The 13716-nt window shown below is 41.2% G+C and overlaps 1 pseudogene; it reads left to right on the top strand.

Annotated features, from left to right (window-relative positions):
• The first annotated feature begins 5619 nt into the window (after positions 1-5619).
• On the top strand, positions 5620-5719 carry LOC113325472 (annotated as a pseudogene).
• Positions 5720-13716: the final 7997 nt, after the last annotated feature.

Consider the following 13716-nt stretch of genomic DNA (forward strand, 5'->3'; position numbering starts at 1 on the left):
GCATCCAAACTCAGAATCAAACAAATCACATGGATAGATTAAGAATATGGATTTAAAAAAACATAGATGGTTTTGATGTTGACTAAGGTAAACGGTGTTTCTCATATATGTCTGAAGGCCACTGCCATAATGAACCCATCCTAATGGACTGAGATACCAGTCTGACTTATATCAACACATTGGCATATACAAGGGTACTAGTGGTCGATAATCCTAACTCTAGGTCAATACAACTGGCATATACAAGGGTTCCAGTGGTCGACTTTATTGAATTTATTCCATTTGGTCTGATGGTCTGGTCCCAATTTCTCTTTTTTTTTCTTTTTTTTATGGATATCTCAATCACTCTAATTCACCCTAGCAATGGTAACAACTTGAATCGTGAGCCCCACCTAATCACTCAGAGAAACATATTTTAAAAAATAAAAAAATAAAAATAGAAGTGAAAAGGACTCAATGAGACATGGCGAAACTACAATGTTATTTCTAACACCTGAGCTTTGTGCTTTTATGAATAGACTCTTTAGATGTTTCCATCTAATCAGATTGGTCCCTCAACTCCTACAACCAAAATGCTTCCATCCACTTAGATTGGGTAGTGCCATCCTTAATAAGGATAAATTTCTAGGCTCTGGAGTTTATTTATTGAAACGAAAAGGTAACAAAAAGTTCTACCCCACCCCCAAACTTAAATCTAGCATTGTCTTTAATGTTTCTAATTAAAGAACAGTACCAAAAATATAAGTAACATGAGAAAATAGTTAAGAGAGAAGTCGGAAAGATAGTACCTGGGTGAAGTGTAACCAAAAACCTACAGAAATAATATACAACATACAAAATCGCCTCGATGGTAAATCAAGGTAAACAGGGTCCTCCAGAGGGACCTCCTGAACATCACCTGTAGGAAAAGGCTCTAAAAAGGGCTTCAATCACTGACCGTTAACCTTCGAAGAACTACTACCATCTGGTGTCTCAATCTCAACAACACCATGAGAAAAAACAGTACGGACCATAAAAAGACCGGTCCATCGAGAGCGCAACTTTCCGGGGAATAGATGCAACTGAGTGTCATATAGAAGAACTTTTTGACCTGGAGAAAATGACTTTCGTAAAATATTCCTATCATGCACAAGTTTCATTTTGTTCTTATACTCCTTAGCACTATCGTATGCATCTCTACGAATCTCGTCCAACTCATTGAGCTGGAGCTTTCTTTGAGATCCTGCCTTGTCAAGTGAAAAGTTTAAGTTCTTAATAGCCCTATAGGATCGATGCTCTAACTCAACAGGAAGGTGACATGCCTTGCCAAACACTAAACGATAATGTGACATTCAAATGGGTGTCTTAAACGCAGTACGGTAAGCCCATAAGGCATCAGTAAGCCTCGACGACCAGTCTTTCCTATTTGGATTAACTGTTTTCTCTAGAATACGTTTAATTTCGCTATTGGAAACCTCTACCCGACCACTAGTATGAGGGTGATATGGGTTTGCTACTTTATGGGTAATACCGTATTGTTTCATTAAAAGAGCAAACGGTCTATTACAAAAGTGTGAACCTCTATCACTAATTATAGCTCGCGGCGTACCAAAACGTGTAAGTATATTCTCTTTCAAAAACTGGACTACGACCCTGTGGTCATTCGTTTTACACAGAACCGCCTCAACCCACTTAGACACATAGTCTACAGCGACAAGTATGTAAAGATAACCAAACGAAATAGGAAATGGACCCATAAAATCAATGCCCCACACATCAAAGACCTCAATCACTAAAATAGGGTTCAAAGGCATCATATTTCTACGGCAAATGGTTCCTAACTTCTGGCAACGCTCACAAGAAACACAATGACTATGGGAATCTTTAAACAACGAAGGCCAGTAAAATCCATACTGCAAAATCTTAGCAGCAGTCTTCTTAGCACTAAAATAACCCCCACATGCATGTTCATGACAAAAGGAGATAATACTAGACTGGTCACTCTCAGATACACATCTCCTAATAATCTGGTTCGGACAATACTTAAACAGATAAGGATCGTCCCAAAAGAAATGCTTAACCTCGGCCAAAAACCTAGAACGATCTTGCTTACCCCAATGTTGAGGCATTCGACCAGTAACAAGATAATTCACTATATTTGCATACCAAGGTGATTGGGAAACAAAGAACAATTGTTCATCAGGAAAACTATCCCTTATAGGAAGGGAATTATTAGGGGAACTAACAACTAGCCTAGAAAAGTGGTCTGCTACTACATTCTCTGCACCCTTTTTGTCTCTAATGTCTGGACAAAATTCTTGTAACAAAAGGATCCATCTAATCAATCTAGGTTTGGTATCCTTCTTAGACAAAAGGTATTTCAAAGCAGCATGATCAGTATAGATTACGATCTTAGAACCTAATAAATAGGATCTAAACTTATCCAAGGCAAACACGATGGCTAGCAATTCCTTCTCGGTAGTTGTATTGTTCATTTGGGCATCATTCAGAGTTTTGCTAGCATAGTAAATCACATGGAGTAATTTGTTTTCTCGCTAACCTAGCACAACGCCTATAGCATAATCTGAAGCATCACACATAATTTCAAAGGGTAGGTTCCAGTTAGGTGTCTGGACTAGCGGGGCAGTAGTGAATAAAGTTTTAAGCTTATCAAAAGCCTTTAAGCAAGCATAATCAAAGACAAACTTAACATCTTTTGCAAGCAAATTGCAAAGAGGTCTAGAAATCAAGCTAAAATCCTTAATGAATCGACAGTAAAAACCTGCATGCCCTAGGAATGACCTAATATCTTTTACGGTTTTGGGGACCTGTAGAGTCTTAATAAGGTCAATTTTGTCTTTGTCTACCTCTATACCCTTTAAAGAAACGATGTGCCCTAAGACAATTCCTGATTCAACCATGAAATGGCATTTTTCCCAATTAAGCACTAAATTCTTTTCCTTACACCTAGTCAACACTAATGTCAAATGATGCAAGCACTCATCAAAAGATGAACCAAACACTGAAAAATCATCCATAAAAACCTCTAAAAACCGTTCTACCATATCAGAAAATATGCTCATCATACAATGCTGAAAAGTCGCAGGGGAATTACATAACCCGAAAGGTATGCGTCTATACGCAAAGGTACCAAAGGGACAGGTAAAAGTGGTTTTCTCTTGGTCTTCTAAGGCAATAACGATATGATTATAACCGGAGTAGCCATCTAAGAAGCAATAGTGACTATGTCCAGCTAATCGCTCTAGCATTTGGTCGATAAAAGGAAGAGGAAAGTGATCCTTCCTTGTGACCTTGTTCAATTTCCTATAGTCAATACACACACGCCATCCCGTGGTCACTCGGGTTGGGATTAATTCATTATTATCATTCTGGACTACAGTGATACCTGATTTCTTGGGGACAACCTGAACAAGGCCGACCCACTTACTGTCTGAAATTGGGTAAATAATACCCGCATCTAACAACTTAAGCACCTCTTTTCGAACTACCTCTTTCATGTTAGGGTTCAGTCGACGTTGCATCTCCCTAGAAGGTTTGGAGTCTTCCTCTAAATGAATCTGATGCATACACACAGTAGGACTTATACCCTTAATGTCTGCTATAGTCCACCCTAAAGCTTCCTTATTGTCTTGAAGTACTTTACTAGCCTACTTTCCTGATCACTATCCAAATCGGAAGCTACAATCACAGGTAAAGTCTCAGATGGGCCTAAAAACACATACTTAGAGTATCGGGTAGTGGTTTAAGGTCCAACTTGGGGGCTCTTCTAAAGAAGGAATTAGGGTAGTCTCAGAAACTGGTAACGGTTCGAACCTAGCTTTCCATCTATCAGTGTCTAACACAGGGGTAGAATCTAATAGAGCAATTCACTTGTTCAATAGTGCTATCGTCATCAAAATCTAAACCAAAATGGGATAGACAACTTTCTAATGGGTCTTCAAATAAAATGTTTGGTAATGACTTCTGAACTAAGGCTTCTATCATGTTCACCTCTTCAACACATGTGTCATCTAGCTCATAAGGTAGCTTACTGACATTAAAAATGTTCATCTCTATAGTCATATTACCAAAAGATAAATTCATCACACCATTTCGACAGTTAATGATCGCATTACGTAGCTAAAAACGGGCGACCTAAAATCACAGGTATCTGGTTCTCTGGGTCAGGGACAGGTTGAGTATCTAGGACCACGAAATCCACTGGATAGATAAACTTGTCGACCTCAATAAGGACATCCTCAATAACACCTCGAGGAATTTTAACAGACCTATCAGCTAACTGCAGTGTTATCTGAGTAGGTTTCATTTCACCAAGTCCTAGCTGTAAGTACACATGGTACGGAAGTAGGTTCACACTGGCTCCTAAGTCAAGTAAAGCTTTTTCTACCCGGTGTTTACCTATTGTACAAGCAATGGTAGGGGAACCTGGGTCTTTGTACTTTGGAGTTGTAGTGTTTTGAATAATTGAACTTACGTGACTAGCTAAAAAGGCTTTCTTATGGACGCTAAGTTTTCGCTTTCGCGTACACATATCCTTAAGGAACTTGGCATAAGCAGGAATTTGCCTAATTGCATCTAATAAAGGAAGGTTTATGGTAACTTGCTTAAAAACCTCCAATATGTCATTAAAGTTCGATTCCTTCTTTGTTGGTACTAATAGCTGAGGAAATGGGGCTCTAGGCACAGAATCAGACCTCTCAGGAACTGAGTTGGCATCATCAGAAATTTTATCAGTTTCCTTAGCTAGTGGTCCTGAGGGGTGAACTACAGTATGTTCACTATCGGGCATGGTTACCTGATTGTCTACTATTCTACCACTCCTAAGGGTTCTAATAGCATTCAATTGATTCGATGGTTTTGTACCTACTTCATGAACTCCTCTAGGATTGGGATTAGTCTGACTAGGGAACCTACCATTATCTCTCTCACTTAAGGTCTTAGCTATTTGGCCGACTTGAAGTTCTAACTTAGCAAGGCTCTGAGCATTAGTTTGAAAATTCTGCTTGGTTTCCTGTTGAAAACTAACATGGCTCTGTGCTAACATTTCCTGAGTTTTTGCTAAATCTTAATAGATTCCTCTAAGCTAGTCGTTTTATTTTCTGGGCCTGATGTATTCCTAGTGTAGCCAAAACCTGGGGGAGCATTAGAATTATTAGACTGACCCTGACTCTGGCCCTTAGACCATGAAAAGTTCGGATGGTTCTCCAACCAGGATTATAGGTTTCTGAATATGGGTCAAACTTCTGACGATTATCAAACCTAGTGTTATTATATAGAGCATTGGCTTGCTTCATTATTCTGGCCTTCCCAAAAAGGCTCCAATCTACCACTAGTGTTACCCACTTCTAAAGCTTCTAACCTTTTCGCTATAGCAGCAATTTTGGCATCTGATTCATAGCCTCCTTCTACCCTATTAACGTTTCCTCTGCCGAGAAGAATTGTTTTCTGGGGTCCCCTACTACTTTCCCATTGTTGGGTCTTTTCGGCGACTTCATGCAAATATGTCATCGCGTCATCAACTGTTTGGTTCTCAAATCCACCAGTACACATAGATTCTACTGTGGTTTGGTGGGATAATCTAAACCCTCATAAAGGATCTGAACTAACCTAACCTTCTCTAAACCATGATGAGGACATTGGGCTAATAAATCATTGAACCTTTCCAAATACCTATACAAAGTTTCTCCCTCCTGTTGAGAAAACGTGCAGATTTGCGTCCTAATAGACGATGTTTTGTGCCTAGGGAAAAACTTGTTCAAAAAGGCAGATGTAAGTTGTTCATACGTTTCGATTGACCCGGAAGCCAAACTATATAGCCACGATTTAGCTTTATCTTTCAGGGAAAAGGGGAATAACCTAAGTTTCAAAGCATCATCATCTAGGTTTCTAATCCTGAGGGTACTACAAATTTCCTCAAAGTCCCTAACATGGAAATAGGGGTTTTCATTTTCTTTCCCTAAAAAGATTGGGAGCATGTAAGGTCCCAGGTTTAAGTTCATAAGTTGCTTCCGTCTCAGCTAACCTGATACATGAGGGACGAGTAGTCCTAGTTGGATTCAACAAAGCTTTCAAAGTTGCCATTTCTGGCGCTATCGGAGCAACATGGATTCTCTCCTCAGTCAAAGGACGTTCAAAAACAGACTCTTCAAAAGTCGGACTCTCTAGATTAAGGTAATCGAGACGCTTCGAACTACTAGGTTTCTCTTTAACAAATCTACCTAGTGCGTCTCTTTTACGTTCAGGCATACAATAGAATTTTCTAAATTGGAAGGGTAAGCAAACACAGATCAAGGCCGACTCAACCAAATCAAACCTATTGATTTCTAGCAAACAAAAAGCATGATGGCTCCACTTAGATTGTTTCTAGACCAGCTTCTAATCCTTCGAACGGGAATTCGTTACAATTTAAGCAAACCCCTCTGGAATCAATCCGAGTTAAAGTAAGTTGAATAGAGGCGAGGGAAGCTCGGTGGAGCTTTGATACCCAAGGCCTCACCGGTATTACAAGGCGGCGCAGTCACGCATTCAACTTACAGAAACCGTCAAGAACTTCGAAGTATGCTTAAAAGAGTAACCAATATTTTTCGAATGACTTTCCTGTTAAGCTCGTTACCCTATCGGTCTCGTTCTAGTCAAAACTTTAGGCTTAGGTTCACGTAGGTTACGTGTTCCTAAAGCGGGAAAGAAGAGAACGGTGATGAAATCCGAACCCTTATCTTGTATAGCCAGGCCTTGCCCTTTACTAGAAAAATAAATGTCCTTATTCAGTCCTCAACATATATGCATACGAAGGAGTCCAGTAACTCGCTGACAGGGGATTCGCGAGTGTTTAGAATCTTACCTCCCGTTCCAGACGGGGGATGAATCGGTTGCAGTCGACTCGGGCCACTGACTCCGATGTCAAGTGTACGAACCCAAGGTGCAGAGAAAATATCGTAATTGTCCTCCTTCTCTGAAAACAGTTTATATTTAAAGTACCCTTCTGTAAGGTAATAAAAAAAAAATGTCCCAAAGCCCAAAAGTCCAAAAAGAAAAGAAAAATTACAAAAATAATAAACCCTAATACAGTTTTTTTTTAAAGAAAATAAACAAACCCTAAACTAAAATTGTCTTCTTTTCTGTTCTTTTTGCTTTAATCTTTAGCTCCAAGTCTTTATGAAAACACCAAACTCTTTGGCTCAATTTTCTTTATGATCCAGAACCTGTAGACACAAGATAAATACCCAAAAACATAAAAAAGAACAAAAAAAATAACAAAAAAAATAAAAAAAATAAAAAAAATCTAAAACCCTAAAAACAAGTCCCCAGCAGCGGCGCCAAAAATTGATGTGATTTGTAGATAGTGGTAAAAAGTGTTTCGATTCTCGAACTTGTGAAGGATAACTTTAGACTTAAATTCAAAACTAAATAGAAAACTCTCTAATAATTATAACAAACACCGACAAAGTTGGCATCAATATTAAAAGAACACTGAGGCTAAGATTCCACTATTTTCCAAGTTCAAAGTGATTTGGTCCAAAAATTTATATTCATGCAATTTTCTCGTTTAATTTGATTCTAAAATATTGCAACTAATAGATTTTCAAAAGTAATAATTGTAAATACCAAGTATGAAGCATCAAGAGTCTATAAACTAAGCATGCTCCATCAAAATAGATCACACTCACTCAAATAAAAATCATATTCAATAATAGTTCAAGGCAAATAATCATAATAATAATTGCAATAAATTAAATAAAATAGATTGTTCCGCTTTTTGTTGGAAAAATAGCTTCCTCTATCACCTCAGCAATGGGGTTTAGCTCCTCATATTATTCACATTCTCAAAATAGGTGTTTATAGCTCAAAAGTGTGAAAAACAAGAGAAAACTAATAAAGCAGACAGTTTGCAACGCTAGAAAGGCGTTACAAACAGACTGTTACAATGGGTTTTGAACTGTTGCAGAGAAAAGATGACAAGCTTGTGATATATGAGATTTGTTGAACATCGATACTTCTGTTGTGTTGTTTGAATAAGACTGCCTTTTGGACTGTCCTCCTCTGTCTAATGTTCTTCAACTTCTCTTCTTCACCAGCAACGGGTGAATATTCCTGCAACTTCACCTACGCTTCTCTGCTCCGATTCTATCGACCCCAAACTCTAGACTCCCTTCCTTGACTTCCCAACATCCCTTATATACACGACAGGACCAATCAAATCTCGAGAAAATCCAAATTTTCTTCAAACTAAAGTCACGGGATTTATATCCTCTTCTGTTTCTTCTCTATGCGGCTTCTCTGTTTTATCCAACCTCCTTCCCAAGATAGAATACCACCTGGATATATAAAATATCTTCCCTTTCATCTACGAAATCTTCCAAAAAACAGAGAATGATAACCCGAGAATATTCTGCCATGTTTCCTTCCGAGTGACGTCTCATCCCTTCTTTATCGAATCCGATACGATTACCTGCCCTGTTTAAGCCTAATAGGGTACTTCGAATCAATATGTATCAAAAACTCCGATGAAATCTCGTTGCAATTCTTCCCAGAAAATCTCGCCATCTCCAATAAACTTTCTTACTCTGTTTTGTTAAGATTAGACGAAACCTTCCCCTTTTTACGTGAACTTATATCTTACCAACCTTAAATCCACCTAACAGGCCCAAAATGCTCCAAGTCCGTGTCAAAATCCATCAAAATATCGTCCAACTTCGTTCTACGGAATCATGCAGACGGAGTGCGAATTTTCCCGCCAATTCTGTCTCTTCAAAAGCAAGGGATGGAGTTCCCCTAGCCAGTACATGGGTGCGAATAGCTGTGAAGTGTAAATAGCAATTAGGGTACCCCTTATTAGTGGAGTACCCCTTAATAATTGAAGTGCCCCTTATCCAAACTGAGAGTCTGAATAGTAATTTTCTCCCACGAGCGCAAATACCACTTTTCGAGCCAATTTTCCCGCAAAAGCTTATTTCTCCAAAAACACCTACAAAAACATAAAATACCAAAATAAGTACAAAAATGGGTACTAACAAAATAGAAAATTGAGATCAAAATAGACACATAAATGCGTCTATCATGAGGTGATTGATAACTCTAGGCTGTTCTTCGGGAATATAAGACCGGATTATCAGTTGGTTCCTGTTCACCTTGATCTATCAAAAGACGGAACAAAAACCTTTTAGGGTTTATCTGTGGGAGACAGATTGATCCTTTGATAGACTTGTCTGTGTGAGACAAATTTGTTTATTATCAAGTCTTCGACTTTGGGTCGTAGCAACTCTTAATTGTGGGTGAGATCATCTAAGGGAATCAAGTGCGTAGTATCCTGCTTGGATCAGAGACGTATGGAGTACATCTGTACCTTGGATCAGTGGGAGATTGATTGGGGTTCACTACAGTCCAGTCCGAAGTTAGCTTGGAGTAGGCTAGTGTCTGTAGCGGGTTAATATAGTGTGTGTTCATCTGGACTAGGTCCCTGGGTTTTTCTGCATTTGCGGTTTCCTCGTTAACAAAATTCTGGTGTCTATGTTATTTCTATTTCTGCATTATATTGTTTATCTTTATAATTGAAATAATACAGGTTGTGCGTTTATAGGTCATCAATTAGAATATCCAATCTTTGATTGTTGATTTAAATTGATTGATCCTTGGATATTGGTCTTTGGTACCATCCACGTTATCTCTCTAGTATTTGATATTGACTCGCAGATTTATGTTTGCTTGGGTATTGATCAAATCGAGAGATTGAGATATTCTAACTCGTTGATATACTTTTAATAGATTGAGTCTTGTTGATTCTCTTAAAAGTTTATTCGAGTTTTTACATACAGATTGCTAAGTGAAATATTGGGTGGTGTTGTTAGACCCCCGCTTTTTCAATTGGTATCAGAGCAGGCAAACACGTTTAAGACCTTACAAGTTTGTGTTTGTAGCGATCTGAATCTATGGAAAAGAGTATTATCTCTGATAAACGCGTCACCAGAAATAAAAGTTCTATCTCGTCTAACTCTATTAAAGAGAAAGGTTCCTCAATCTCGAATATAGATGAATCTTTTGTACTGACGAGACAGACAAACACCGACATGTGTGATATCGACTACCCTTCAAAAGAGAGCTTCTCTATTAATGAACGGGATTCAGCTGAAGAGAGTGAATTGATTCTAAATCTTGTTAGAATCCAAGCTGATAGATTTAATCGGTTAAAGCACCATGTCAATGTTCTACTTGGTATAATTAAAGATTGCAAATCCAAAGGTAATGCTGAAGATCATTCTTCGTGTACGACTCTTGAAGCTAGCCTCAAAAGAGATGCCTTGGAAATTGAACATCGCTTGAGTAATCTATCTATTCAAGGATGCTCAAAGCAATCTAATATGCCAAGTACTTCTGACACAACTAAAGATGTTTCATGCTCAGAAATAAAAACGGAAGTCCCTTCTTGTGAAACGGATGCGCCTGAAATCTCCATCAATCAAGGATGTTGCACATCAATTGGAAGGAAGAAGTCTTCTAACAATGATACCAAGACGATACTATCTAATCATGCTTGTGATCAGAAAGTATGTCTCCTAGGTGAGACAAAGAGTTCTGTCACATGAAAAGGAAACTCTAAGTTGAATAAAAACTCCTTGGTTCAACTTCAACACACCTTAAACTTAATTCTCGAAGCTGTAACTGACATTCATATGACTAAACCAATTGGTTTTCGTACCTACCCTGTGTACTCTACCAGGAAAGTCAGTTCAATGAGTTCCTCAAACGCTCAAGTGCAGAACAGACGTCTTAATAAACATCGTCTAAAGAAAGATCAAGTCATGATCTCTGGAAATAACAATGTCCCTAATGTGAACGAAATTCCAGGAGAAAGAAGAAAAATTGATGAAATAAGAGATAGTCTGAAGGAGCGTTGATGGTGGTTTTTAGCTTAGGGTTAAAATCGTAAAACTGTGCAACTGACATGACGTCACTATGACCATTAGCACATTTATTGAATCAATCATCATGCCTACGCAAGAATTACCGAGGTACCTTTTTTTACATGGGTCATGTTCCACGGCAGAACCCTTAACATCGACTGACATCATCTATGCCAAACCCTAATTCTCATGCTACCCCGCCAAAGCATGCCAACCATGCCAGCCACATCTTCACGCCAAGGCATGCCAACCATGCCAGCCGCACCACTGTGCCAATGGCAAACCATGCCAGCCACATCTCCGCGCCAAGGCATACCAACCATGCCAGCCGCACCACTGTGCCAATGGAAAACCATGCCAGCCACATCTCCGTGCCAAGGCATGTCAACCATGCCAGTCGCACCACTGTGCCAATGGCAAACCATGCCAGCCACATCTCCGCGCCAAGGCATGCCAACCATGCCAGCCGCACCATTGTGCCAATGGCAAACCATGTTATCTACATCTCCGTGCCAAGGCATGCCAACCATGCCAGCCGCACCACTGTGCCAATGGCAAATCATGCCAGCCACATCTCCGCCCCAAGGCATGCCAACCATGCCAGCCGCACCAATGTGCCCATGGCAAACCATGCAAACCACATCTCCGCGCCAAGGCATGCCAACCATGCCAGCCGCACCACTGTGCCAATGGTAAACCATGCCAGCCACATCTCCGCGCCAAGGCATGCCAACCATGCCAGCCACGTCTACCGCGCCAAGGCATGCCGACCATGCTAGACGCACCATGCGCCAATGGCATGTCAAACCCTTGGCCCCACTATGCCAAGACCACCGCACCTTGCCTTGGCCCCAACCATGCTAGCCGCACCATGCGCCAATGGCACACCAAACCCTTGACCCCACCATGCCAAGCCAACCGCACCTTGCCTTGGCCCCACCATGCCAAGCCATCTGTGCCAAGCCCTTGGACCCACTATGCCAAGTCGTCCGCGCCATTTGCCTTGGTCCCACCATGTCGGCCTTCCCTATGCGGCTACCAACGCAGGCGTGCGACGATCAACGGCCACCCTTCAGTCCTAGATGCAAATCCTAGCCGTCCAAGGTCGCCAAACAACGCATGGTAACCTTTGGCACAAAACCTTAGTTTTGGCCACGCCAAACCGCGCCAAGGCATGTAATGCCACATGTGCCAATGGCATGCCAACCACCTTGCCGCGCCATACCATGTCGGCCTTCCCCATGCGGATACCAAAACGAAGGCGTGCAACGATCAACGGCCACCCTTCCATCTTGGATGCAAATCCTATCCGTCCAAGGTCTCCAAACAACGCATGATAATCTTTTGCCCAAAACCCTAGTTTTGGCCACGCCAAACCGCGCCAAGGCATGCCATGCCACATGTGCCAATGGGATGCCAACCACCTTGCCGCGCCATACCATGTCGGCCTTCCCCATGCGACTACCAAAACGAAGGCGTGCAACGATCAACGACCACCCTTCCATCCTGGATGCAAATCCTAGCCGTCCAAGGTCTCCAAACAACGCATAGTAACCTTTGGCCCAAAACCATGGTTTTGGCCACGCCAAACCGCGCCAAGGCATGCCATTCCACATGTGCCAATGGCATGCCAACCACCTTGTCGCGCCATACCATGCCGGCCTTCCCCATACGGATACCAAAACGAAGGCGTGCGACGATCAACGGCCACCCTTCCATCCTAGATGCAAATCCTAGCCGTCCAAGGTCGCCAAACAACGCATGGTAACCTTTGGCCTAAAACCCTAGTTTTGGCCACGCCAAGGCATGCCATGCCACATGTGTCAATGGCATGCCAACCCGCTTGCCGCGCCATACCATGCCGACCTTCCATATGCGGCCACAAAAACAAAGGCCTGCAACAATAAACGACTACTTTTTCATCTAAGATGCAGATCTTTGCCGTCCAAGGTTACCAGCTAACTCATGGAAACCCTCGGCCCTAGTTTGTTCGCGCCTAAACAAAGCCAAAACCCTAATTTTTGGCCGCGCCTAAACTGAGCCATATTAAAGCCATACTGATCATACTTTCATGCCACTAGCTATCAAACTAAAGGTTGCAATAATCAACGGCTACCTTCCTCTTAAGATGCAAAATCTCGACCGTTGAAGGTCACCACCAAGCCGGCAAGTCTCCCAAGCTCAAATTTCCAGACAACAACAACATGCTACATGTTTCCCACGAAAACACTCGAGACATCAACACATGTTACAAACTGGGGGATGCTCATTGGGTAATGGTTTGGCGGTTTACAACGTTCGGCGTACACTACACTCATTATAAGAAAGTTTCATAAGGATGAGGCGGTTAGTAAATACAGGGAGTAATGGTGAAACGCTTTCTTTTATGGAACATCAATTTCAAGCTTTACCGGTTACCACCTCCTCCCATTTACTCACCCGTTTTCCATTTCTTAATGAGACCAGAGTATGTTTCACTTCGACTTGTATAAATAGGCATTACATATTTCCACCGAACAACAAGTTCTGGTCAGGAGCATACAACACTCAGAAAACTTTTGCTAGCTTTCCCATCTGTTATCTTCCCACTTTCTGATACAAGTCACAAAACAACTACTCTTTCAGAATCAACTATTCTGGTCTCAACACTCTCTTCGCTTCCCCCCTCAGACTATTCAAGCGCTAGACTGAGATGACCCAAACGTGACCGAGCAACAACTGGTGAATTCATGCATCAACAATATGGCTCCCATTTACCACGCCTTGCTATAGAACCTGCATTTCCAGACATTCTCTGAGCTCCATGAAGCTGCCAGGC

Source organism: Papaver somniferum, chromosome 11 (genome assembly GCF_003573695.1).
Source record: "Papaver somniferum cultivar HN1 chromosome 11, ASM357369v1, whole genome shotgun sequence".
Lineage (NCBI taxonomy): Eukaryota > Viridiplantae > Streptophyta > Magnoliopsida > Ranunculales > Papaveraceae > Papaver > Papaver somniferum.